General features: G+C 45.6%; 1 protein-coding gene and 1 long non-coding RNA gene across 3 annotated transcripts in view; one reads left to right on the forward strand and one right to left on the reverse strand.

The window, feature by feature from the left end:
* C8H1orf210 (chromosome 8 C1orf210 homolog) overlaps positions 1-25435 on the reverse strand; it is a 358767-nt gene that overhangs the window by 293944 nt on the left and 39388 nt on the right. The window lies entirely within an intron of this gene.
* On the forward strand, positions 9387-22518 carry LOC142249505 (uncharacterized). The gene is made up of 3 exons (XR_012725069.1): positions 9387-9473; positions 13839-13874; positions 22439-22518. It is a non-coding gene; the product is annotated as an uncharacterized LOC142249505 (long non-coding RNA).

The raw sequence follows: 25435 nt of genomic DNA on the forward strand, positions 1-25435 counted from the left end.
GAAAATTTAGGCCAATGAAAGCATAGTTTATACAGTACTTGGTTTAAAACCGTATGAATTGGGAAGTCAAGGTATAAGCGTGCCCTCTCCGGCATTAAACTAGTAATCGCACATAGAGGCATTTACAGTTAGGTTCCCGATATAACGATAATACCTTGCCATTGTTATCGGACTCACATGGATTAGCCAATGTATATGCTAAAAATGTCTTTTTGTCAATATTTCCAAAGCAGTGCGATGTCAGTGGGGTCAAATTGAAAGTGCCGCACATCCGGCGTCGCAGGCGATATTGTAGTGTGTAAAGCCTTTTTGATACGATTAACGAGCGCAAAATCGTTGTAATCGTATCATCGGTGTAGCCTCGGTCATTTCCATAATTTGGAAATGACCGATGTTACGATGTTGTTCCTTGTTCCAGCAGCATCACACATCGCTGTGTGTGAAGCCGCAGAAGCGAATAACATCTCCTACCTGCGTCCTGCGGCTCACGCCAGCTATGCGGAAGGAAGAAGGAGGGCGGGATGTTTACGTCCCGCTCATCTCCGCCCCTCCGCTTCTATTGGCCGCCTGCCGTCGCTATGACGCTGCACGACCCGCCCCCTTAATAAGGAGGCGGGTCGCGGGCCAGAGCGACGTCGCAGGGCAGGTGAGTGCTTGTCAAGCTGGCGTAGCGATAATGTTCGCTACGCCAACTATCACCATGATATCGCAGCTGCGACGGGGGCGGGGACTATCACGCTCGACATCGCAAGCATCGGCTTGCGATGTCGTAGTGTGCAAAGTGCCCCTTAGACTTGAGTCGACACTTTAAGCCCATAGTGATTATGTAACTGTATCTTGAATATGTTTTGATAAACAGCTAAAATGCCAAAACTTGTGTCACTAACCAAATATTTCTGCACCTAACTGTATATTAATAGATAGCAAGATTTCAGTCAGGACTATCCCACCACCATCTTCATAATAGAGGTGCAGTGACACAAACAATATAACTCTTATGGTTGAATGATGGTCCCTCTTGTGCACAATGGCAGTAAACACCTCTGTTATAATGTGACAGGTTCTCATTATACTGTAACATGGAAATTTCTCTGTTGTTACATACTTTGTCCCATTCATCCCCATCACTGATCTGCCAATAACCTCAGTCACCTAGCTCCTGAGATTGTCTCCGCTTCTTTCTCTCATTCCTCACATACTTGAATTACATTTTAGAATGGTGATGACTATGATAATTGAGCTGTCCTTCTATCCCTGCATCCCAGTGTCAGGTATGAGCAGCGAAAGGGGATGATATTCTGTGCAGGTACCTGACTCATGTCACTGTTGGCACTGCCTCCTTTATTTAAGGCATTGCCACTATCCAGGCCTCACACTTACCTTTATCAGCCGGGAGGATTATACAGGGATTCAGGTGAGAATGTAACATTTTATTTATTTATTTATTCCTTGAAAATGTTTTGTTCATTCCAAGTTATTTTGCTAAAAGCTCCAGCTACAGTGTCCGAAACAAGGTAGTAAATAGCATTTCCATATCCAAAGTCAAAGGTCCATTGTGTTTGTAAAAATGTTTGGGGGTAAATAATTTGGGCTATTAGGAGGCTTTATAATTTATATTAAATAAATAGGGGTAAGGCAAATAATAAATCCTATGCAGTTAAAGTATGTTAAGAAAATGTATGTTCCATAAAAAAAAAATCCTTTCTTAAAGTCTAGATTATATCCCAAAGCTAAAGTCACATCTTTTCTATTTGTTATTGTCACCAAGTGTATGGATAAATAGCCTATCTACTTAGCAGACCTCATATACTGCAAAGGGGCATTACTCTTTATTATATCATTCTAACACTGAACAAGCAGGAAATGCTGAAAGAGTTGTAGGGAGTAAAATGCTGGATATAACTCAGGATCAGTACAGGATAAATAATGTAATGTATGTACACAGTGACTGCACCAGCTGAATAGTGAGTGCAGCTCTGGAGTATAATAAAGGATGTAACTCAGGATCAGTGCTGGATAAATAATGTAATGTATGTACACAATGATTGCACCAGCAGAATAGTGAGTGCAGCTCTGGAGTATAATACTGGAGGTAATTCAGGATCAGTACAACTTAAGTAATGTAATGTATGTACACAGGGATTGCACCCGAAGAATAGTGAGTGCAGCTCTGGAGGTAACTCAGGATCACTACAGGATAAGTAATGTAATGCATGTACACAGGGATTACACCAGCAGAATAGTGAGTGCAGCTCTGGAGCATGCTACAGGATGTAACTCAGAATTAGTACAGGATAAGTACAAGTAAAATATATCTTTGTACCGTGTTAGCCAGTAGAGATAAAAAAAAATTGTTTAAAAGAACTGAGAGTCCTCAGTGGTTGATACCTTTTAATGGCTAACTGAAAAGATGGTAATAATTGCAAGCTTTCGAGACTACTCAGGTCTCTTCATCAGGCATGGTATAACACAAAATCTGAAGAGTCACATATTTATACACAACAGGTCTTAGAATAGTGCAGTAAAAAAAAACCCAAAACAAGTTATATAAAACAGAACTCTCACTATGGCAGGGGGCAAACTGTTGTGGCCATAAATTTTGCTGCAGTTCAGTGTGAAAGTTTTATTGTCCTTTGATAAGGGTCTGGTCCAGGCTGTGACACGCTCGGATGGTCAGAGGAGCACATCTCTTAATTGATGTAAAAAGACATGAATCCATGAGACACATTCATTCCTACTCTGAATGTGTCAAAGGTCATCATAAGTTTGTACTCCCATAGTCTCCTATCTCTCTGGGACTTGAAGTTTCCTTTCAATACCAGCAATTTCATGTCCATGATGCTGTGGTCTGGGTTACAGAAATGTTTGGCCACAGGTAGATCCATCCTTTTTTCTCTAATTGTGTGGCGGTGAGAATTCATCCTTGTCCTGAGCTGTTGTCCTGTCTCCCCTACATACAGACCCCCAGTTGGACATTTGGTACATATAATTAAGTATACCACATTAGTTGTGGTGCAGCTGAAGGTACCTGGGATCTTGTAGTCCTGATGTGATCTGGGAATCTTTATCTTGTCCGTTGTCAATATTAATGGACAGGTCTTACATTTTTTCTGGTTGCAGGGAAATGTTCCTGTTGTTGTTGGAGAGGACAGGGAGCTTCTGACAATGATGCTTCTTAGATTTGGGGGCTGTCTAAAACACAGAAGTGGGGGGTCTGGAAAAATAGATTTTAACCGGGCATCTTTTTGCAGTAATGGTTGTAGTTTCCGTGCAGCTCCTCTAAACACCTCCAGATGTGGATTGTAGGTGACTACAAGAGGGACCCGGTTGTTTTCTTCTTTAGTTTTATAATGTAGGAGATGGTTTCTTGATATTCTGGTGGCTCTTGTAATCTGGTTTTCAATTGTTCTTGGGTGGTAGCCTTGATTCAGAAAGGTCTTTCTGAGGCCCTCAAGGTGATTGTCTCTATCTGTACTGTTGGAACATATCCGATTGTACCTGATAGCCTGGCTGTATACAATAGAGTTTTTTATGTGTTTTGGATGAAAACTGTCCCATTTCAGGTATGTTGGACGGTCAATTGGCTTCTTGTACAGGGATGTCTCTATTTTAATTGTTCCGTAGTTTAATGATGGTGTCCAAGAAGTTGATTTCCATGCAGGAGTAGCTGAGTGTTAAGTTGATGGTGGGATGAAACTGATTAAAGTGTTCATGGAAGGTCTTCAGCTGCTGCTCAGACTCTGTCCAGATGATTAATATCATCAATGTAACGGTAGTAGGCCAGAGGCCTGATAGGACAAGAGGATAAAAAGTCACTCTCAAGCTTGGCCATGAAAAGATTTGCATATTGTGGTGCCATTTTGCTTCCCATTGCAGTCCCAGTCTCCTGTAGATATATGTCATTGTCAAATGCAAAGTAATTATGGGTGAGGATGAATTTTGTAAGCTTCATCACAGAATTGGCATCAATTCCTGTATTTTCCAGGAAAATTTTGCAAGCATTTAATCCATCCTGGTGTGGAATATTCGAGTACAAGGATTCCACATCCATGGTAGCAAGGATGGTTCCCTCTGGAAGAGGACCTATTGCTGATAGTTTTTTCAATAGGTCAGTAGTGTCCTGGATGTAGCTGGTTGTATCCCTTACCAAGGGTTTAAGGATACCCTCTACCCATCCAGAGATTTGTTCAGTGAGGGTGCCCACACATGAAATGATGGGTCTTCCTGGGTTTCCAGATTTGTGAATTTTGGGAAGCATGTAGAATGTGCCTATTCTTGGACTCACCGGTATCAGTTCATCAGTTCTTATGGATATGTCAGGCAGACAAGAGGCCAACTTGTTAAGTTCCTTGTAATAGTCCTGTGTAGGGTCAGACTCCAATTTCTTATAGTAGCGTGTGTCCATCAGTTGTCTGTGTGCTTCCTTCATGTAGTCTGATTTGTTCATCATGACTATTGCACCCCCCTTGTCTGCAGGTTTAATGATGATTTCTTTGTTGGTTTTCAAAGATTTTATGGCCCTTCTCTCCTGGGCACTGATGTTGGATGGTTGCCTCCTGTGTGTGTCTAGGAAAGTGGATTTTACCAAATGTCTGAAAGTGTCTATATAGTTATCCAGATGAGGGTTGTGTCCTGGTGGAGGTGTCCAATCTGATCTTTTCCTGGTTGTCAAGATCCGTCTTCCTTCAGTCTGGGTGGATTCTGAAACATCTGCATCGCTAAAATATTCCCTCAGACGTAGTCTCCTGAAGTAATCTTCCATGTCGCTGCAGAGTTCAATTTTGTCTAGAGCTTTAGTAGGACAAAATGAGAGTCCTCTAGAAAGCACAGCAAGTTCCACTTTGTTTGGTTTGTAATCCGAGAGATTGATAACACAGTTAGATGCTTTTGTGCCTTGAATGGAGTAGTTGTCCAAGTTGTCAGGTTTTGGCTTTGTTCTCCACCTGTTTGTATTAAGTCCTGAATTGAGGCGCAGTCTATGTAGCTTCTTTTCCTTGTTGTGGATCAGAAGGGTTCGTAGTCTGTAGTAGTATTGTTGTACTTCTTGTTCTGTGCTTTCTGGAAGTGTCTTCCTTTGTGTTTCAAATTCCCTCTGGATTTTACTCTTGATGCTGTAGAAGACATGCAAAAGGTGGTTCCTTAGTCTCTCAGAAGTCCTGTGACAAAGGTTTTGTGCATAATGGGTATTGTAGGTATGTAGAATTGGGTTTGTAATCCAGAGTCCTTTGGGGATCAAAAACCAATTTCAGTTATATAAAGATTAGAGGATCACTTGAAAACCAGAAAAAAACTCTCTAAAACATCACTTTTATTAATACTGTTAAAATACTAAAATAGTACTGAATTCTGGAATAATATCCAGAAATAAGAATATCAACAAGTCGTGCTTAGTGATAACTAGAACAAGTCTTGAAGGGGGACAGGGGGTGTACACCGCCTACTATATTGAATTATAATGTTGATAATTATGAGGATAAGGTAGTGGGTCTAGTAGTCCCTGATGTTATTCCCTACCTAACCACGGAGGTCAAAAACACCTTAATTTTCTGGGTGCCCCCCGTTCCTCGGCGGCTAGCCCTATCTGCCCCTGTAACTGCTCCTGACCTTAACCCACCACCAAGTGAATTGTGCAGCGGTGCATAACAGTCATGTGTCATAGATCATATCCAATTACGAAATTGAACCCAATTCTCATATACAAGGAAAGATTTCAAATCACAGTTTTACAAATTACCTATATGGCTACAAAACTGGGATGATACATGAAATTAAGGGTCTAGGCAAGGATGATGGACCTGTGGTCCTAGTATTTATCCTGCCAGGACTAACTTGATCCCAGCCCAAATCTCATATGCAAATGAAAGATTTCAAATCACAGTTTTACAAATTACCTATATGGCTACAAAACTGGGATGATACATGAAATTAAGGGTCTAGGGAAAAGATGATGGACCTGTGGTCCTAGTACTTATCCTGCCAGGACTAACTTGATCCCGACGCGTTTCCCCCCAAACGTCTTGGGGTTCATCAGGGGATATAGATATAGCAAGATATCTCTAGTCTGTTAAGGCCATCAATCTCCTCATTGTTTATATTCTCCATAAAACCAGGGTCCTGTATGGTCCTTAAGTAGGTCCAGTTAGAATGCCGTACCCCCCCAATAGGTGCTGGATTTTCAAATGAAAAATCCCTTCCAACGGTACCAGGAAGGTTCTCTAAAACAGTAGGTGTCTGTAATGACAACCTTTCACCGTGGCATCAGGTCCCTAAGTCTTGATGCTGTAGAAGACATGCAAAAGGTGGTTCCTTAGTCTCTCAGAAGTCCTGTGACAAAGGTTTTGTGCATAATGGGTATTGTAGGTATGTAGAATTGGGTTTGTAATCCAGAGTCCTTTGGGGATCAGATTCTCCTTTTTGCATTTGGATAAGAAAAATATGTCGCTGTCCAGTTGTGCGCGTTTCTTCAGAAGTGTCTTTAGTTCCATAAAGATGCGGTACATTCTGGTATCCTCCATTTTGATACAAGTAAAATATATCTTTGTACCGTGTTAGCCAGTAGAGATAAAGAAGAAAACAACCGGGTCCCTCTTGTAGTCACCTACAATCCACATCTGGAGGTGTTTAGAGGAGCTGCACGGAAACTACAACCATTACTGCAAAAAGATGCCCGGTTAAAATCTATTTTTCCAGACCCCCCACTTCTGTGTTTTAGACAGCCCCCAAATCTAAGAAGCATCATTGTCAGAAGCTCCCTGTCCTCTCCAACAACAACAGGAACATTTCCCTGCAACCAGAAAAATGTAAGACCTGTCCATTAATATTGACAACGGACAAGATAAAGATTCCCAGATCACATCAGGACTACAAGATCCCAGGTACCTTCAGCTGCACCACAACTAATGTGGTGTACTTAATTATATGTACCAAATGTCCAACTGGGGGTCTGTATGTAGGGGAGACCGGACAACAGCTCAGGACAAGGATGAATTCTCACCGCCACACAATTAGAGAAAAAAGGATGGATCTACCTGTGGCCAAACATTTCTGTAACCCAGACCACAGCATCATGGACATGAAATTGCTGGTATTGAAAGGAAACTTCAAGTCCCAGAGAGATAGGAGACTATGGGAGTACAAACTTATGATGACCTTTGACACATTCAGAGTAGGAATGAATGTGTCTCATGGATTCATGTCTTTTTACATCAATTAAGAGATGTTCTCCTCTGACCATCCGAGCGTGTCACAGCCCTGGACCAGACCCTTATCAAAGGACAATAAAACTTTCACACTGAACTGCAGCAAAATTTATGGCCACAACAGTTTGCCCCCTGCCATAGTGATAGTTCTGTTTTATATAACTTGTTTTTTGTTTTTTTTTTTACTGCACTATTCTAAGACCTGTTGTGTATAAATATGTGACTCTTCAGATTTTGTGTTATACCATGCCTGATGAAGAGACCTGAGTAGTCTCGAAAGCTTGCAATTATTACCATCTTTTCAGTTAGCCATTAAAAGGTATCAACCACTGAGGACTCTCAGTTCTTTTAAACAATTTTTTTTTACAGGATAAGTAATGTTTTTACACAGTGACTGCACCAGAATAGTGAGTGCAGCTCTGGAGTATAATACAGGATGTAACTCAGGATTAGTACAGCATAAGTAATATAATGTATTCACATAAGTGACTAGACTTTCCTAATCCTCTTTTTCTGTGAATTTATTTATACTGAACAAAAATATAAAGTCAACACTTTTGTTTTTGCTGCCATTTTTTATGAGCTGAGAAAAAGTCTTAGATCTTTTAGTTATGTACAGAAAAGGCCTTTTAATCTATCCAAGTCACAGGTAGGAAATATCAAGACGCTGATTAGACAGCATGATTATTGCACAGGTGTGCCTTAGGCTGGCCCCAAAAAATGGCCACTCTAAAATGTGCAATACCTGGTGTGACGACAATTTGCCAGTCTGCCATCTGCCCCAAACAGTGAAAACTGGGATTCATCCGTGAAGAGAACACCTTTCCAATGTGCCAGACACCACTGAATGTGAGCTTATACCCTCTCAAGACGGTTACAACGACAACAAACTGCAGTCAGGTGGAGACCCCGATGAACACGACGAGCAGCAGATGAGCTTCTCTGAAACACAGTTTGTGCAGAAATTCTTTGGTTATGCAAACTGATTGCTGCAGCAGTTGTCCGGGCGGCCGGTCTGAAACGATCTTGGAGATGAAGATGCTGGATGTGGAGGTCCTGCGCTGGTGTGTGTTAAACCTGGTCTGAAGTTGTGAAGTCTGTCAAATTCTCTGAAACGCCTTTGGAGACGGCTCATGGTAAATAAATGAATGAACATTAAATTCACGGGCGACAGCTCTGGTGACATTCCTGCAGTCAACACACCAGGTTCACGCTCCATCAAAACTTGGACATCTGTGACATTGTGCTGTGTGATAAAACTGCACATTTTATAGTGACCTTTTATTGTGCCCAGCCTAAGGCGCACCTGTGCAATAATCATGCGGTCTAATTAGCATCTTGATATGCAACACTTGTGAAGTGGATGGATTATTTCAGCGAAGAAGAACGAGAAGAGTTCACTAACACAGATTTAGAAAAATAGTGAACAATATTTGAGAGATAAAGGCCATTTGTGTCCATAGAAAAAGTCTTAGATCTTAGAGTTCAGCTCATGAAAAATGAGAACAAAATCTAACGTGTTGTGTTTATATTTTTGTTCAGTGTATTTATCTGTCTATCTAATAGATATATCAGACATATCTATTTCTATTTTTAAATTTAGGAGTGGGTGATCTTGCAACCTTCAGATAAACAAGTTCATCCACTATAATGAATGGAGCTATGTGGAACACGATTTCACAACTGTGTAACAGCTTTGTCATTCTGCATGAATATTTATCTATCTATTTATAGGTCCATCCTTCTATATCTATCTATCTATCTATCTACCGCTATCTAGCTATGTATAATAAAAATAATAAGTTTTTTATAAATACATTTTAGAAGATTGATTGTGATTCTAGAGAAACGTCAATGTGTTTAAATTCAGGATCATATTAATGAATAAACAATCACTATTAAAGTCAATGTTGTGATAACTGTTTTCTTATCATTTGTTTTCTTATCATTTTTATCATCATTTTTTTTTTAATTTTTATAAATTGTTTTCTTATACTTTTTATCTGTCATATTTTTAATCAATTATTTTTATAATAAATAAAGTATGAAAAAATATGAAAACTATAGGTCAAAAGGAACCTATATATATATATATATATATATATATATAAAAAACAGAATTTAGGTTGTGATTATGTGAGTAGTAGTACTAAAATTTACTGAATTTCCCAATTATGCTTGGACAGATACTGGGCACACAGAAGGGAAAGGTCTGAGACTCTGATCTCAGAATGAAGTGGAAGATGCTCGCCACGCTCGGGCTGCTCCTAGCAGGTAAGACAGAAAATCTTTGCAGTGGACACAGATATTGGAAGAGAAATTTTCATGAATTTGCACAACACCCATCCTTTCAAAAATTCCAAAAGGTGTGAAACCTGCAACCATTGTTGGGTTTCTCCTTCACAATTCTTTTAGGCTATGTGCGCACTTTGCGTCGGGGTAGTTGCAGTTCTAAACGCATCCTCTGGCAGAAATTGTCTTTGTCAAATTTGGTTTTGTCCTCAAAAACGCTAAAAATACGCGTGCGTTTTTACCGTGTTTTACCTGCTTAAAGTTAGATGCGTTTTGTATACAAAGACACTAAATAAAGTTTAAACATCCAAACACTATGAAAAAAAAAGAAAAAAATGATAACAAATATCTTGAATAAAATCACACACAAAATAGATTATTTTATTAAAATGATAACTGTGTTCTAATATTTATGTATTAAATAACGTTAAATTATTGATTTTCATTAATTTAATTGTCAGACTATGTGTGTGTGTAAAGGGACATATCATGGCCTTAGGGTATGTGCGCACGTTGCTTTTTACCTGCTTTTTACCTGCTTTTTTGCTGCTTTTTCTTCTGCGCTGTTTAATGCCAAAATGGATGTGTTCTTCTATTCAAGCAAAGTCTATGGGAATTTGGGTTTCTTGTTCACACTATGTTGTTCAAAATGCTGCCTTTTTGTGGCAGAACTTTGGTCAAAAACTCAGCTTTTCAAAGAAGCAACATGTCAATTGTTTTTGCCATTTGGGTTTTGCACTGCAAAGCTGAGTTTCTGACCAAAGTTCTGCCACAAAAAGGCAGCATTTTGAACAACATAGTGTGAACAAGAAACCCAAATTCCCATAGACTTTGCTTGAATAGAAGAACACATCCATTTTGGCATTAAACAGCGCAGAAGAAAAAGCAGCAAAAAAGCAGGTAAAAAGCAGGTAAAAAGCAACGTGCGCACATACCCTTAATGTAATGTCAAAAACGCATGCGTTTATTTAGTCAAAAAAGCATGCTTTCTGCATCAAAAAAGCATGTTACATGCTAGTATTTTGATTTTGGTTGCGTTTTGAAAGTTCTCATTGACTCTAATGTTAGCAAAACGCTGCCAAAATGGCAAAAACAATTGACATGTTGCTTCTTTAAACGCTGAGTTTTTGCCAAATTTTCTGCAACTAAAACGCAGCGTTTTTAACAGTATAGTGCACACAATAAATCCCAATTTCTCATAGACTTTGCTTGAAAATCAAAACGCATGTATTTTGGCATTAAAACGCTGCAGTTCAAAACGCTGCGGAAACGCATGAAAAAACGCAAAGCGCGCACATTGCCTTAAACATTAAGCTCAATACATTTTCAGAAAAGTATAATCAGAATCAGCCTATTGGTTTTTATGATCCCGCACTATAGGATGACTTATAATATAATCTACACCTAATAATCACAGCATTGTCAATAGCAGACACTGTTTTATATATATATGAAAAAGTGTAAGGCGATTATGAATAATAATGTACATCCATTATATGAGCTATTCATGAGACAGAAGAGCACCTTCAGTAACCGGCTAATCCTTCTGAGTTGTAAAAATATAGGAAATCATTTGTGCCAACTGCTATGGGAATGTACAACAATAACATTAGTGTAAAATCATCAAGGTGAATGTTTCCTTCTTTATTTCTTCTACTTTTCAGTTCACCCGCTGTGTATGACCTAATCTAATATATAATGTTCTTCTGTGAACTCTACTGACTTGTCAATTAAGTAATTCATGTTATTATTTAAGTTGTGCTGCTGTGATACCATAATTTCCCACGGGATCAATAAAGTGTATTGCATCGTATCGTATCTTTGAGCTTGTCTGCTAATCTCTCCCATCAAACAACAAACAATGGGAGGAAGAAATAGGTACAATCCACACTGCCAATGAAAGGCAGCGCAGATTTTACTCCATTCTTCCTCCTATTGTTTGCTGATTCCACGTGGGCCTGCTGCAGCCATTTATGCTGTTATAGGGGTTGTGACTTTCACAACCCTATGAGATGAGCCTCTCCTGGTTTTATTTGGATATATATATTTGGGTAAGACCCTATTTGCACTTTCTTGTCTCCAGCATCTCCATTTTTTGCACTCTCTCCTTTTTGTGAATGAGATTTCATATTTTTCTGCAGTAAAGCAACTTTCTGGAACTGTTCTAGTGCAGTAGCACTTAGCCAAGATTGCTGCTCTCAAAATAAAACAATATTATACTGTTAATGGAAATCTGTCACCTCCAGAAACACTATTTACCTGCAGATATGAGGATAATCTGCAGCAAAATAGCATTTAAATCCTGTATATCCGACTTGCAGGAGCAGGGAGAAGACAAGGTTTTCATCAGCTCGCTGCCAGTCATTGAGGAGGTGCAGGCAGCAGTTACAGCCATCATTAACTACTCTTCCAGTAAGGCACTCAGGCCGCCATTTACCTTAAATTAACCGTATATCTGCATGTAAATAGTGTGTTTTGACATGACAAGTTCTCATTAGCACCAGAATACAAGACTGAGATATTACATTTCCTGTTAAAGCAAGTCTAAAGGCCCTGTCAGGCCTCTGCCACACATCCGTTAAAACGTGCCACGAGACATGTATTTTCCCTGCGTGTTGCGTTTGGAAAGTACGTGTCTCCGGTACCTGCGGGCAACGTGTGTTCTCTGTGTGCTATCCGCGATAACACACGGAGAACAGGTATTTTCAATACTCACGTGGTCCTTGCTGCTGTCCAGGGTTCTGATCTTCGGTCTCCAGCCCTGCCGACTCCCCGCTGCTGCCGGCCGCAGTGAAGTGACTATTAAATGAGCATAATGAGCAGCGGTCGGCAGCAAGTGACAGCAGCGGGAGAGACAGGAGGGCAGGAGAAGGTGAGTAAAGATTTTGGGGGTTTTCTTCTCTGACACGTGTGTTTTCTCCGGCGCATATCACACAGGACCGCATCCACACTACATCCGTGTGGTACGGGTGCAGGCCGTGTGATACCCGTGATGCCGGAGAAAACGTGGACAAGTCAGTGTGTTGGAAAACGCACACACGTACAAACGGACATGGACACACGTTCCGTGTGTTTTTACGTGTGTGTGCCTGCTACCATAGGGTAACATTGGTATACGTGTCTCCGTGCCGGCGGTATGTGCAAAAACGTACCAAACACGTACCGGTGGCACGGATGTGTGTCCAAGGCCTCACACACAGAGATAAATCTGCGGCAGATCTGTGGTTGCAGTGAAATTGTGGACAATCAGTGCCAGGTTTGTGGCTGTGTACAAATGGAACAATATGTCCATGATTTCACATGCCGCTGCAGCATGTGATCAGTATTAGTAGCAGAGACTTGTCTGAAGAAGTCTCAGTAACTATAGGTGCAACCTCCCAATGTAAAATCTGTAATAGGCCCTCACCTACCATATGCCATTTATAATGGCATTTTGTAAACCTCACGGGATCCAAAGCCCTGGTGAAACGACTGTTGCTCCATGTTCAATGTTACAGGTTCATTTTCATGTTAAAAGGAATCTGCCATCATGTTTTTGCTAACTCATCTGAGAGCAGCATGATGTAGGCAAAGAGACTCTGAATTTAATGATGTATCACTTAGTTTACTTGGTGCAGCCGTTCTGACGCAATCAGAGTTTTTACATTTAGCAGAGCTCAGAAAGCTATCCCTGCCCACACCAGGCTCTCTATATACAATGTCTGTAGACAGTGAGCTACTAATCACAGCAGGGGGTGTGCTGGACTAGCTGACCTAGTCCAGCAATGATAATTACCTGAAGTTAAAACAAACATTGCAGATAACAGCACACAGTGGGAAAAGAGACGCATATCGCTGAACCCTATGTCTCAGAAAATAAACCATAAGGCCCCGTCACACACAGAGATAAATCTTTGGCAGATCTGTGGTTGCAGTGAAATCATGGACATATTGTTCCATTTGTACACAGCCACAAACCTGGCACTGATTGTCCACAATTTCACTGCAACCACAGATCTACCACAGATCTGCCACAGATTTATCTCTGTGTGTGACAGGGCCTATACAGTAAAGAATTGTTGTTTCCAGTAGACTGTTGGTCTCTTTGTGAGTGCAAGTCATCATCTTGTCCCAGCCAGCAGACATCAGCGGCAGTATGCGGTCTACACGGGTTCTCTGGCCACACACCCAGCCAGGACAAGGCATTTCACGCATCATGCTGGAGCATCCTGCGTCAATCCCTCACCCAAAACTAACGCCCCACACTACTCTACAGTGGCATAAATAGGCTGATATTAATGTAGATACCATGTGGGTAATAATTTACATCATACAGCTAATGCATAATCTGTATTTTTCTTTATACAGCTCTGAGCCTGGGAGCTGATGCACAAACTACTACTGGTAAGTTGAGCACATTTTAAGTTAAAAATCAAAAGTTTTGCACCACGCTCCATCTACCACACAGCAGCATGATGTGCTTTAATCTCTTGGCTATGTATTAAATATTCAGTTCTCTCATTTTAGTTGAGGTTTACTTTAATATATTTTTCTTACAAGGCAAGATTAAATAAAATCGAAAGCAAAATGAAGTCACTACTGCAAAAATAACAGCAGAGCCCCAGAATGTAGACACCACCGCACAGAGCTAAAATAGTACCATTAGTAGTGGTATACAATGACTATATTGATGACACAAAAACAAGACACTGCCCCTCGTTCACTAATTTATTAGAAAGCAGAGTTCCCAGGTCCAACTTAGTCCATCCAGCGGGTCACATAATGTTTCTCGATACATTAATCTAAGGCTATGGAGTCTCGGAATGAGGCACTATAGACTTTTAGCAGCAGCCACTCCCGACTTATGCTGCACTCTGCGATTGTAATGAGCGGTGACGTGAGGAGCAGCACCACTCATCAGAGTGATGAACGATGACATTCCTGATGCCACTGTTCCACCATTACTGACGTCAACGTCCCACTATGTCCATTCCAAAGTAATAATGCCTCCTTTGTGCCCTGTAGATAGTAAAATTATCCCCAAGAATACCGTAATGCCCTGTGCAAGTGCTCTAGAAAAGTGTGTCCACATTTTGCCACTAGCAAGGGTCCCATGTGCACCTTTGACGGTTACAATACTCCGAGTGCCCCTATAACAATAAGGCCCTGTGCGGTTTTTGCCGCGGATTTGCTGCATGTTTCGCTGCAGAAAATGTTCATAACATCTCTGCAGTGATTCACCAGCAAATCCTATGGGTAAAAAAAATTCTGTGCGCACTAGGCGGATTTTGACAGCTGCGGGGTGTGCCGCCCCCGTGCCAGCAGCCGGCGCTGCTCGGATCCGGGGCCTACGGTACAGCTCGAGGGGTCGCCCGGACCCGGGGGTCGCGCGGACACTCCGAATAAAAAGGGGGACGTATTTATACGGGATTGTTTATAGAATGTTCGTGATGCCACCCACGGTGGGTGGTGAAGTGGGACACCACCGCTGCTATTGTGGGGAGCACCCGGGGGAGGTGTTATGGCAACTGGATGTTAACCCCTCCGTGAGTAGGGATGGTTGCCCCGGAGCCCAGTGTCTCTGGGCAGGGTATGGCGTTGGCAGGGGCTTGCACGCCCACATGGACCGGGGGAGAGTTGTTACTCACACTGGAAGAAATCACACGAGTCTTTTGGTAAACCAAGGTGCTGGTGGCCGGCCGCCGCGGCCGGTTGTACTCTGGTCCCCCACCCGGGCTGGTGGTCGCCGTCCTTTCCTCTGCACTAGTGTTGTTGTGTGTTCAGACTTTCCGGTATGGAACATGGGAGTCCGCTCCTGGCTTTTGTGTGCCTGAGGAGCCGTGCCCGTCTGACGCTGACCCGTGGGATCTACAGGCCCTGGCGGTGGCCCTAGCCCTCTCGTTGCGTGGTTTTCTACTTTTCGGGACCTAGGTTGGGACAGGACCTATAATCCTGCCCTCAATCGGTTTATTAGCTAGGCCGTTGTCTTCGGTCCTGGCTTCAGGGTCCGAGTATCCCCTCTGTGCATGGTTTCCGGTCGGGTCTCCGGTGTAGGTACCGGTGGTCTCCAACCCTTCTCCAGTCCTCCTCGGATCTGCCGGGCCATCTTCCTGTCTCCTGTTGCCGAAGACCACCGTCTGCCACCTAGCCAAGGTACTAGGGCTCCAACCCTGGCACCGTTCATCTTGAACTCCCTCTGCTGGAGCTACACCTAGCTCCAGCCCACACTCCTCTCTACTTGAACTACAGATTGAACTACTGTTTTTACCACCCCGGGCTGTCTAAACCCCTAGGTGGGCATTCACTAACCGCCTGGTCCGGCCCACTGGTGTGCCTGTTTTGCCCTAAAGGGGGGTGACTAGGGTTTCAGGTCGGCTGTGTGTTACCTGAGTGAGGGAAGGTGTTATGCGGGGGCGTATGTGTGACTACCTGGTTTTGCCAGGGCGTCACACATGTTTTGCTGCGGGATTCCCGCAGCAAAACGATTGCATGTCAATTTTTTTCCGCAGGTAGCTGCGGGACTGGCTACTGGAGGAATCTCCAGTAATACCAGGCCTGGCCGTGGTTACCTGCACTGAACTCCGGAGCTGTCACCTGAGCTCCGGAGTGCAGCGTAGACTAAACTGCGAGCGCCGAGTGATTGATTCCCCGGCAATTGCAGTTTAGTTCAGGCTGGGCTGATCTCCGGAGCTCAGGTGACAGCTGTAGAGAGGCCGGGCTGCACTCCGGAGCTGTCACCTGAGCTCCGGAGATCAGCCTGGCCTGAACTAAACAGCAATCGCCGGGGAATCAATCACTCGGCGCTCGCAGTCCAGTCTAGGCTGCAAATATGACGCCCTGGACTAGCCAGGTTGTCACAAGTAGGCCCTTACACACACACACAAACATTGTCACCTCCCTCCGGGTTTGATGTTCACACCAGGGGGGTGGAGCCAGGCGGTTGGCTCCGCCCACCGAGGAGTTCACAGGCCCTGAGGCAGGAAAACAGAGGAGTTGAGCTTTGACAGTGGAGAGGAGTGAAGTTCAAGGGCAGACCTGTGTCCAGGCCTGCCATAGTCTACACCAGGTGTCTGGGTTGGAGCCCAGCCACCTCTGGCAAGGGGGCAGACGGTGGTGGCCGCCTGCAGGAGCTGGGATTACAGCCGGTGGAACCGTAGGGACCGGGGACAGGCGGTGGCCCACCGGTACCGAACCGGGGAACCGATTGGAAACCGGAGCACCAGGAGGGGTACTCAGACCCAGTACGAGGCCCAGAAACAACCGGGCTGAGTCAAATCAACTGATTGAGGACTGGACGTTAAGCCCTTTCCCACCTAAGACCCGACTGAAGACAACAGCCCGACCATTAGGGTAACGCCACCGCTCAGGCATAGAGACCCGAGGGGCCAGTGTCTGCGGGCAAAAAGGGCTCTCCCAGCACTTACCAAGCTGGGGAGCGGACTACCGTTGCTCAGGCATAGGAGTCGACATTTTCTACATAAGTGAGGTGCAGGAGAAAGGCGGAAACCACCAACCTATTAAGGGGAAAACAGCAGCCGGCTGCGGACACCGTTCACCATCTTGTTTGGTTTACTAGAGACTCCAGCGTGTTTGTAATAGTGAGTACAACAGTGCCTTTGGGCCACGCACTACGCCGCACTGCACCGACACCCCAGCATGCATCCACTCCCCCGGCTCAGCATCTCCCTCGGGCCCCCGGACCATCACTCCCCTACCCACGGAGGAATCAACACCAAGCTGCGCAACACCGTCCCCGGGAGCCTAGTCAACGGCAGCGGTGGTGTCCATCCATTCCCCACAACCCGTGGGTGGCGTCACAAACTCAAATCCCCTACAAACGACTGTGGCTCCGGCCGTGGACCTCCCCACCAAAGTCCCTACGTGCAGCGCCAACCCCCTTTCAGAGCAATGTGACCCCCGGGTCTGAGAGGAGCTCGAGCTACCCACCGACGAGCACGGATCCGAGCGACTCGGCAGCCGGCCAAGCCCCGTAGCGGTACACGAGCGCCGGCGAATCAATCACTCGACTCTCATAGTTTAGTCTAGGCTGCACTCCGGAGCTCAGGTGACAGCTCCGGAGTTCAGTGCAGGTAACCGCGGCCAGGCCTGGTATTACTGGAGATTCCTCCAATAGCCAGTCCGACGCTGGCTGCGCCATTTCCCCACCAAATCTGCATCCAAATCAGCAGCAAAATGCAACAAACCGCATGCGGATTTGGATGCGGAGTTTGGTGCGGTATTTTCCCCAGGTGCGGAAATCTTACTGAGCCTCCGGAATTTTCTTAAGAATATTCCTTTGTCTAGGCGCACAGGGCCTAATGCTTCTTAAGTATCCACTTAACAATGAATCTCTACCAATGAATTTCCCCATATACAGCTCCCCTAGACACAGTTTAATGGGCCCACAGCTCCCTATACACAGTATGATGGGCCCTCAACTCCCCTATACACAGTATAGTGCCTCCAGATATCCCCTATACACAGTATCTTGACCCCCCACAGCACCACTATACACAGTATAATGTCTCCACAGCTTCACTTTACACACTATGATGAGCCCACAGCTCCCCGATACACAGTATAATGCCTCCACAACTCCCCTATACATAGTATGGTGAGCTGTCAGCCCTCTTATACACAAGGTTAGCCCTCAGCTGCCCTGTATATAGCATGATAGGTTAACAGCTCTCCAATACACAGTATAATGCTGTCACAAGGGACTATGGGAATAACAGGAAACCAAGGCCCCCAAGCTGACTTTTAGACTAGGGGGCCCTGTGTTATCCCGATTCTTAGGCTATGTGCACACGTTGCGTATATACATGCAGTTACGCTGCGATCTGCACCGCAGAATAATGCGTCCTGCGTCCCCTGCATAATCTATGAAGATCATGCAGGAGACGTGCGCACATGGCGTATTAGAGCGCAGCCCTTCGTCTGCTGCCCGAAGCGCGCGTTCTAAGAAGTGACATGGCGCTTCTTTCCTGCGCTCTGCCTGCAGCCCCCGCTCTGTCTATGGGAGGGGCTGCAGTCAGAGCGCATGGAATCGGCTTTTTTTTTTTTTTCATTACGGGCTCTTTCTGCAGCGAATTGAAGCGCACGTGTGCTGTTCAAATTGCTGCAGAAATTTCTGCAGGGACAGTACGCAACGTGCGCACATAGCCTTAAAGATACTCATAATGGTGGAGATGCCAGTCTCCTTCATGGCCCTTCTCCTGACCATCCCTGATTGTATGTCCCCACCCCTTTCCCCAGGGGGATCCGGGACAGGAGTGTGATTTAACCCACAGAAATAGACAAACGGGAAACCAAAACTCTGTCACACAGCACACACAGAGGTATAAGACAACAAGAGATTAGAAGGAAAACAAAAGCAGGGTGAAAACTACAAAACGATGGGTAACTCAAATAAGAAAAGAACTCTTTCTCCAGCAAGTCTGGGACACCAGAACTCACAGACCAACACAGCATCAACTATAGTTGGCATAGGTAGAAAATTTCCTCCAGCCTAAAAATGAGAGGAGGAGAAGTGATTTGGATTCCATACAATATGTGATCAAGAAGCCTAACAGCAGTCTAGCAGAGTTTAACCCTCAGAAGCCTGTCTTGAATGAGCATACAGCAGGTCAACGCCCGGGTCTGCCTGGGTTGATCAGAAATACCAGAGAAACCATAGGAGAGAGTGTCAGACTCTGCATTGTGAACACAGCATAACGCCGCCATGACAGTCGGTGAATTTTGTGCAAAACTCCGTGTGACAAATGTATCCACAGCTCCCCTATACACAGTATCTTGAGCCCACAGTTCTCTTATACAAAGTATGATATCCAGACAACTCCTCTATACACAGTAAAGGGTGCTTTACACGCTGCGACATCGCTAACGATATATCGTCGGGGTCACATCGTTAGTGACGCACATCCGGCATCGTTAGCGACATCGCAGCGTGTGACACCAAGGAGCGACGATCAACGATCGCAATACCAACAAAGATCGGTGATCGTTGACACGTCGCTCCTGACCATAATGTCATTGGTGTTTCATTCTGCAGGTTGTTCGTCGTTCCTGCGGCACCACACATCGCTGTGTGTGACACCGCAGGAACGACGAAAATCATCCTACCTGCGTCCACCGGAAAGGAGGAAGGAAGGAGGTTGGCGGCATGTTCCGGCCGCTCATCTCGTCCCCTCCTCTTCTATTGGGCGGCCGTTTAGTGATGCCACTGTGACGCCAAACGCACCTCCCCCTTGAAGGAGGGATTGTTCGGCGGGCACAGCGACGTCGCTGACCAGGTATGTGCGTGTGACGCTGCCGTAGCGATATTGTTCGCTATGGCAGCGATCACCACATATCGCAAGAACGACAGGGGCGGGTGCTATCGCTCGCAACATCGCTAGCGATGTCGCAGCGTGTAAAGCACCCTTAAGATGAGCCCACAGCTCCCTATACACTGTATAATGAGCGTACTACTCTCCCATACACAGTATAATGCCTCCACAGCTCCCCTATATACAATATAATGAGCCACACAGTAGGCCTCACATTGCATAATGGCTCCCACAGTAGAAGACAAACTGAATAATAGCAGCACACTTTATGAGGAGCTCCCCCCCTCCACAGTAGTCCCCACACTGTATGAGGGCCCTTCAAAATAGTTCCCATACTGCATGATTGTACCCATGGAGGGCCCCAAACTGTGTAATTTCCCCCATATTAGCTTCCACACAGTATAGTGGCCCCTGCGATAGCCCCCAAACTATATAGTGGCCCTCAAATTAACCTCCAAGCTGTATTATGACCCTCCATATAAGCTTCCACACTTTATATTTATTCATTTATACAGCGCTATTAATTCCGCAGCGCTTTACATACATTGGTCATACTGTCCCCATTGGGGCTCACAATCTAGAGTCCCTATCTGTATGTCTTTGGAGTGTGGGAGGAAACCGGAGTACCCGGAGGAAACCCACGCAAACACGGGGAGAACATACAAACTCCTTGCAGATGTTGTCCTTGGTGGGACTAGAACCCAGGACCCCAGCGCTGCAAGGCTGCAGTGCTAACCAGTGAGCCACCATGCGGCCCACTTTATCAGGGCCCCCACACTAGTCCCTACATTGTATTAGGATTCCACACTGTTTCAGGATACCCCACACTGTATGAGGGTCCCCCATAGTTTTATGCTCCCACAGTAAAAACACAAGTTTTAATTAAACCAAAAAACATCATGTACTCATGTAATCCAGGATCCTGATGAGTCCACTGGAGAGGCTTGGGCAGACCAAGGAGCTGAGGTCATAGCACCAATGCAAGAAAATTACCTATGTGTGCTGAGGTCAGCCAGTTCATCCCCCGCGGTCTACAGAACAGAGAGCAGCAGTGCAGAGAGATTGTGTCTCCTTGCTCTACCGCACAGCTGGCTTCGCATCTCGGAGGGCTCCTATCGTTATCAGATGACCTGGAGCGACTGAGTACCACACCCGTGGCAGCGGGCGAGCCGCTCGGATCCGGAGCCGCGGTGGCTCAAGGGGTCTCCGGATCCGGGTGTCCGCAACGGACACTCAAATTAAAACAAGGGAGAAAGTATGTACAAGGGGATTAGGAAGTTCGTGACGACGCCCATGGTGTGTGGTAATGTGAGAGACCACCGCTGCTGTTGGGGAGCCAGGTGACGATGGTGTAGCAGCAGGATGTTTAACCCCCCCGTGGGTAGGGCGTTCGTGTCAAGGGGCCTGTTGGATGATTGGTGCTTGGGGTGCCATTGGGGATAGGAAAAGGGTTTTTCAGTATACTCATTCAGTCCAGGAATAACAACACCGACAGCTTGAAAACCAGAATTCTGAGCACCACTGCAGCTTGTAGGGAGCACTCTTGGGTCAGAGCCCTTGGTGTTGCGGTTAGTCTGTCGCCCTTTCCTTATCTCTATTTGGACCCTCAAGTGTGAAACTCTTCGGGTCCCGCTCACTCGTATGGCTAACGGAGTGAGCTTGCTCTCAGGGTTCACGCGTAGGATTTCTTTGGACTGTATTGAGAAAGTCCTATCCTATCAGTGCGCTAGTACCCCGATTTTGGAGCGGGTTGGGGATGAATCGTGAAGTCTTCACCCCCGTCGGGTAAATTACCAGAACACGTGAAGCTACTTTCCGGCCTAGGGTCCACGTACCCCGTCGTGCCCAGGCCCCTTGCCCGGTGATAGCTTAAGGCCGCCGGCTGCCCTCCTCGGCAGTCCGTGCTCCTTGACACAATCCCTTGCGACCAGGGTTCCAGCTCCTACCAGGCCCACACCAATTTCTGCCACTTAGTAACTATAGGAGCCCTGCTCCAGGCCGGTGACCTCTCCCTCTCAGAGAGTAACCTCCGCTCCACTCTCTCTCTCCTGCTCGACTGTCACTTTCTCACTTTCCCCTACCAACCCCCCTAATGGGCGGCCCTATTCCCTTCAGGCCCCCCAATGCTGTGTCTGGTGGGTACAGTGTAAAGTGTTCCTAGGATTTTGATTGGCTAAGCTGTTAGCAAAACCAAAGGACCAGGACCCGTAACCCAGGAGAAGTGGATACTGTGCAGAAGGGCAGGTTGCACAATACCCTGTGACGACCTGATAGGCCAGGGCGTCACAACCGCTCCATCTGCCCCTTAGGTAGCCACACTACTGGCCAAGCCCCATTCCGACCATTTTGGTGAAGCTAGCTGGGACTAGCCTGAAAATCTTCAATGCTAAACGTTTTTAGGCAACTTAAAAATGTGGAAAAATTCTACAAAAATTACACTGTTTTATGTCAGAAAACTGAGGTAAACACCTTCATGAATCGGGGCCACAGCGCACATTACACCTCACAAACATCACATAGAAGAAACTGAGCCGCAGATTCACACAAATCACAAAATATACTGTTTGCTACTGGTGTCTCCAAACACGAAATTTGTGCTAAAAGAATCTAACACAGAATCTTCTCACTTTCCTGTAACAGGTAAAACGACAACTTCCTCAACACAGACGACAATCTCCACACAAACAAATAGTACTAACACTCACACTACAACACAGCCTCCAACTACAACACAGCCTCCAACTACAACACAGCCTCCAACTACAACACAGCCTCCAACAACCACTAAGCCTCCAACTACAACACAACCTCCAACTACATCACAGCCTCCAACTACAACACCGCCTCCCACAACCACTGAGCCTCCAACTACAACACAACCTCCAACTACAACACAGCCTCCAACTACAACACAGCCTCCAACTACAACACAACCTCCAACTACATCACAGCCTCCAACTACAACACAGCCTCCAACTACAACACAGCCTCCAACAACCACTAAGCCTCCAACTACAACACAACCTCCAACTACATCACAGCCTCCAACTACAACACAGCCTCCCACAACCACTGAGCCTCCAACTACAACACAACCTCCAACTACAACACAACCTCCAACTACAACACAGCCTCCAACTACAACACAGCCTCCAACTACAACACAACCTCCAACTACATCACAGCCTCCAACTACAACACAGCCTCCCACAACCAGTGAGCCTCCAACTACAACACAACCTCCAACTACAACACAACCTCCAACTACAACACAGCCTCCAACTACAACACAGCCTCCAACTACATCACAGCCTCCAACTACAACACAGCCTCCCACAACCACTGAGCCTCCAACTACAACACAACCTCCAACTACAACACAGCCTCCAACTACAACACAGCCTCCAACTACAACACAGCCTCCAACTACAACACAACCTCCAACAAACACTAAGCCTCCAACTACAACACAACCTCCAACTACATCACAGCCTCCAACTACAACACAACCTCCCACAACCACTGAGCCTCCAACTACAACACAACCTCCAACTACAACACAACCTCCAACCACAACACAGCCTCCAACTACAACACAGCCTCCAACTACATCCCAGCCTCCAACTACAACACAACCTCCCACAATCACTGAGCCTCCAACTACAACACAACCTCCAACTACAAAACAGATTTCAACTACAACACAGCCTCCAACTACAACACAACCTCCCACTACCACTGAGCCTCCAACTATAACAGAGCCTCCAACTACAACACAGCCTCCAACTACAACACAAGCTCCCACAACCACTGAGCCTCCAACTACAACACAACCTCCAACTACAACGCAACCTCCAACTACAACGCAACCTCCAACTACAACACAGCCTCCAACTACAACACAACCTCCTACTACCACTGAGCCTCCAACTACAACAGAGCCTCCAAATACAACAGAGCCTCCAACTACAACACAATCTCCCACAACCACTCAGCCTCCAACTACAACACAACCTCCCACTACAACACAAACTCCAACTACAACACAACCTCCCACTACAACACAACCTCCCACTACCACTGAGCCTCCAACTACAACTGAGCCTCCAACTACAACACAACCTCCCACAACCACTGAGCCTCCAACTACAACAGAGCCTCCAACTACAACACAACCTCCCACAACCACTGAGCCTCCAACTACAACAGAGCCTCCAACTACAACACAACCTCCCACAACCACTGAGCCTCCAACTACAACAGAGCCTCCAACTACAACAGAGCCTCCAACTACAACACAACCTCCCACAACTACTGAGCCTCCAACTACAACAGAGCCTCCGACTACAACACAACCTCCCACAACCACTGAGCCTCCATCTACAACAGAGCCTCCAACTACAACGGAGCCTCAAACTACAACACAACCTCCCACAACCACTGAGCCTCCAACTACAATAGAGCCTCCAACTACAACACAACCTCCCACAACTACTGAGCCTCCAACTACAACACAACTTCCCACAACCACTGAGCCTCCAACTACAACAGAGCCTCCCACAACCACTGAGCCTCCCACAACCACTGAGCCTCCAACTACAACAGAGCCTCCAACTACAACACAACCTCCCACAACCACTGAGCCTCCCACAACCACTGAGCCTCCAACTACAACAGAACCTCCAACTATAACACAACATCCCACAACCACTGAGCCTCCAACTACAACAGAGCCTCCAACTACAACAGAGCCTCCAACTACAACACAACCTCCCACAACCACTGAGCCTCCAACTACAACAGAGCCTCCAACTACAACACAACCTCCCACTACCACTGAGCCTCCAACTACAACAGAACCTCCAACTACAACAGAGCCTCCAACTACAAAAGAGCCTTCAACTACAACAGAGCCTCCAACTACAACAGAGCCTCCAGCTACAACACAACCTCCCACAACCACTGAGACTCCAACTACAACGGAGACTACAACAGAGCCTCCAACTACAACAGAGCCTCCATCTACAACACAGCCTCCAACTTCAACACAAACTCCCACAACCACTGAGCCTCCAACTACAACAGAGCCTCCAACTACAACACAACCTCCCACAACCACAGAGCCTCCAACTACAACAGAGCCTCAAACTACAACACAACCTCCCACAACCACTGAGCCTCCAACTACAACAAAGCCTCAAACTACAACACAACCTCCCACAACCACTGAGCCTCCAACTACAACAGAGCCTCCAACTACAACACAACCTCCCACAACCACAGAGCCTCCAACTACAACACAACCTCCCACAACCACTGAGCCTCCAACTACAACACAACCTCCCACAACCACTGAGCTTCCCAAAACCACTGAGCCTCCAACTACCACAGAGCTTCCAACTACAACACAACCTCCCACAACCACTGAGCCTCCAACTACAACACAACCTCCCACAACCACTGAGCCTCCAACTACAACAGAGCCTCCAACTACAACAGAGACTTCAACTACAACAGAGCCTCCAACTACAACAGAGCCTCCAACTACAACACAACCTCCCACAACCACTGAGCCTCCAACTACAACAGAGCCTCCAACTACAACAGAACCTCCAACTACAACACAACCTCCCACAA

The sequence above is a fragment of the Anomaloglossus baeobatrachus genome, chromosome 8, assembly GCF_048569485.1.
Source record: "Anomaloglossus baeobatrachus isolate aAnoBae1 chromosome 8, aAnoBae1.hap1, whole genome shotgun sequence".
In the NCBI taxonomy this organism is placed as follows: domain Eukaryota; kingdom Metazoa; phylum Chordata; class Amphibia; order Anura; family Aromobatidae; genus Anomaloglossus; species Anomaloglossus baeobatrachus.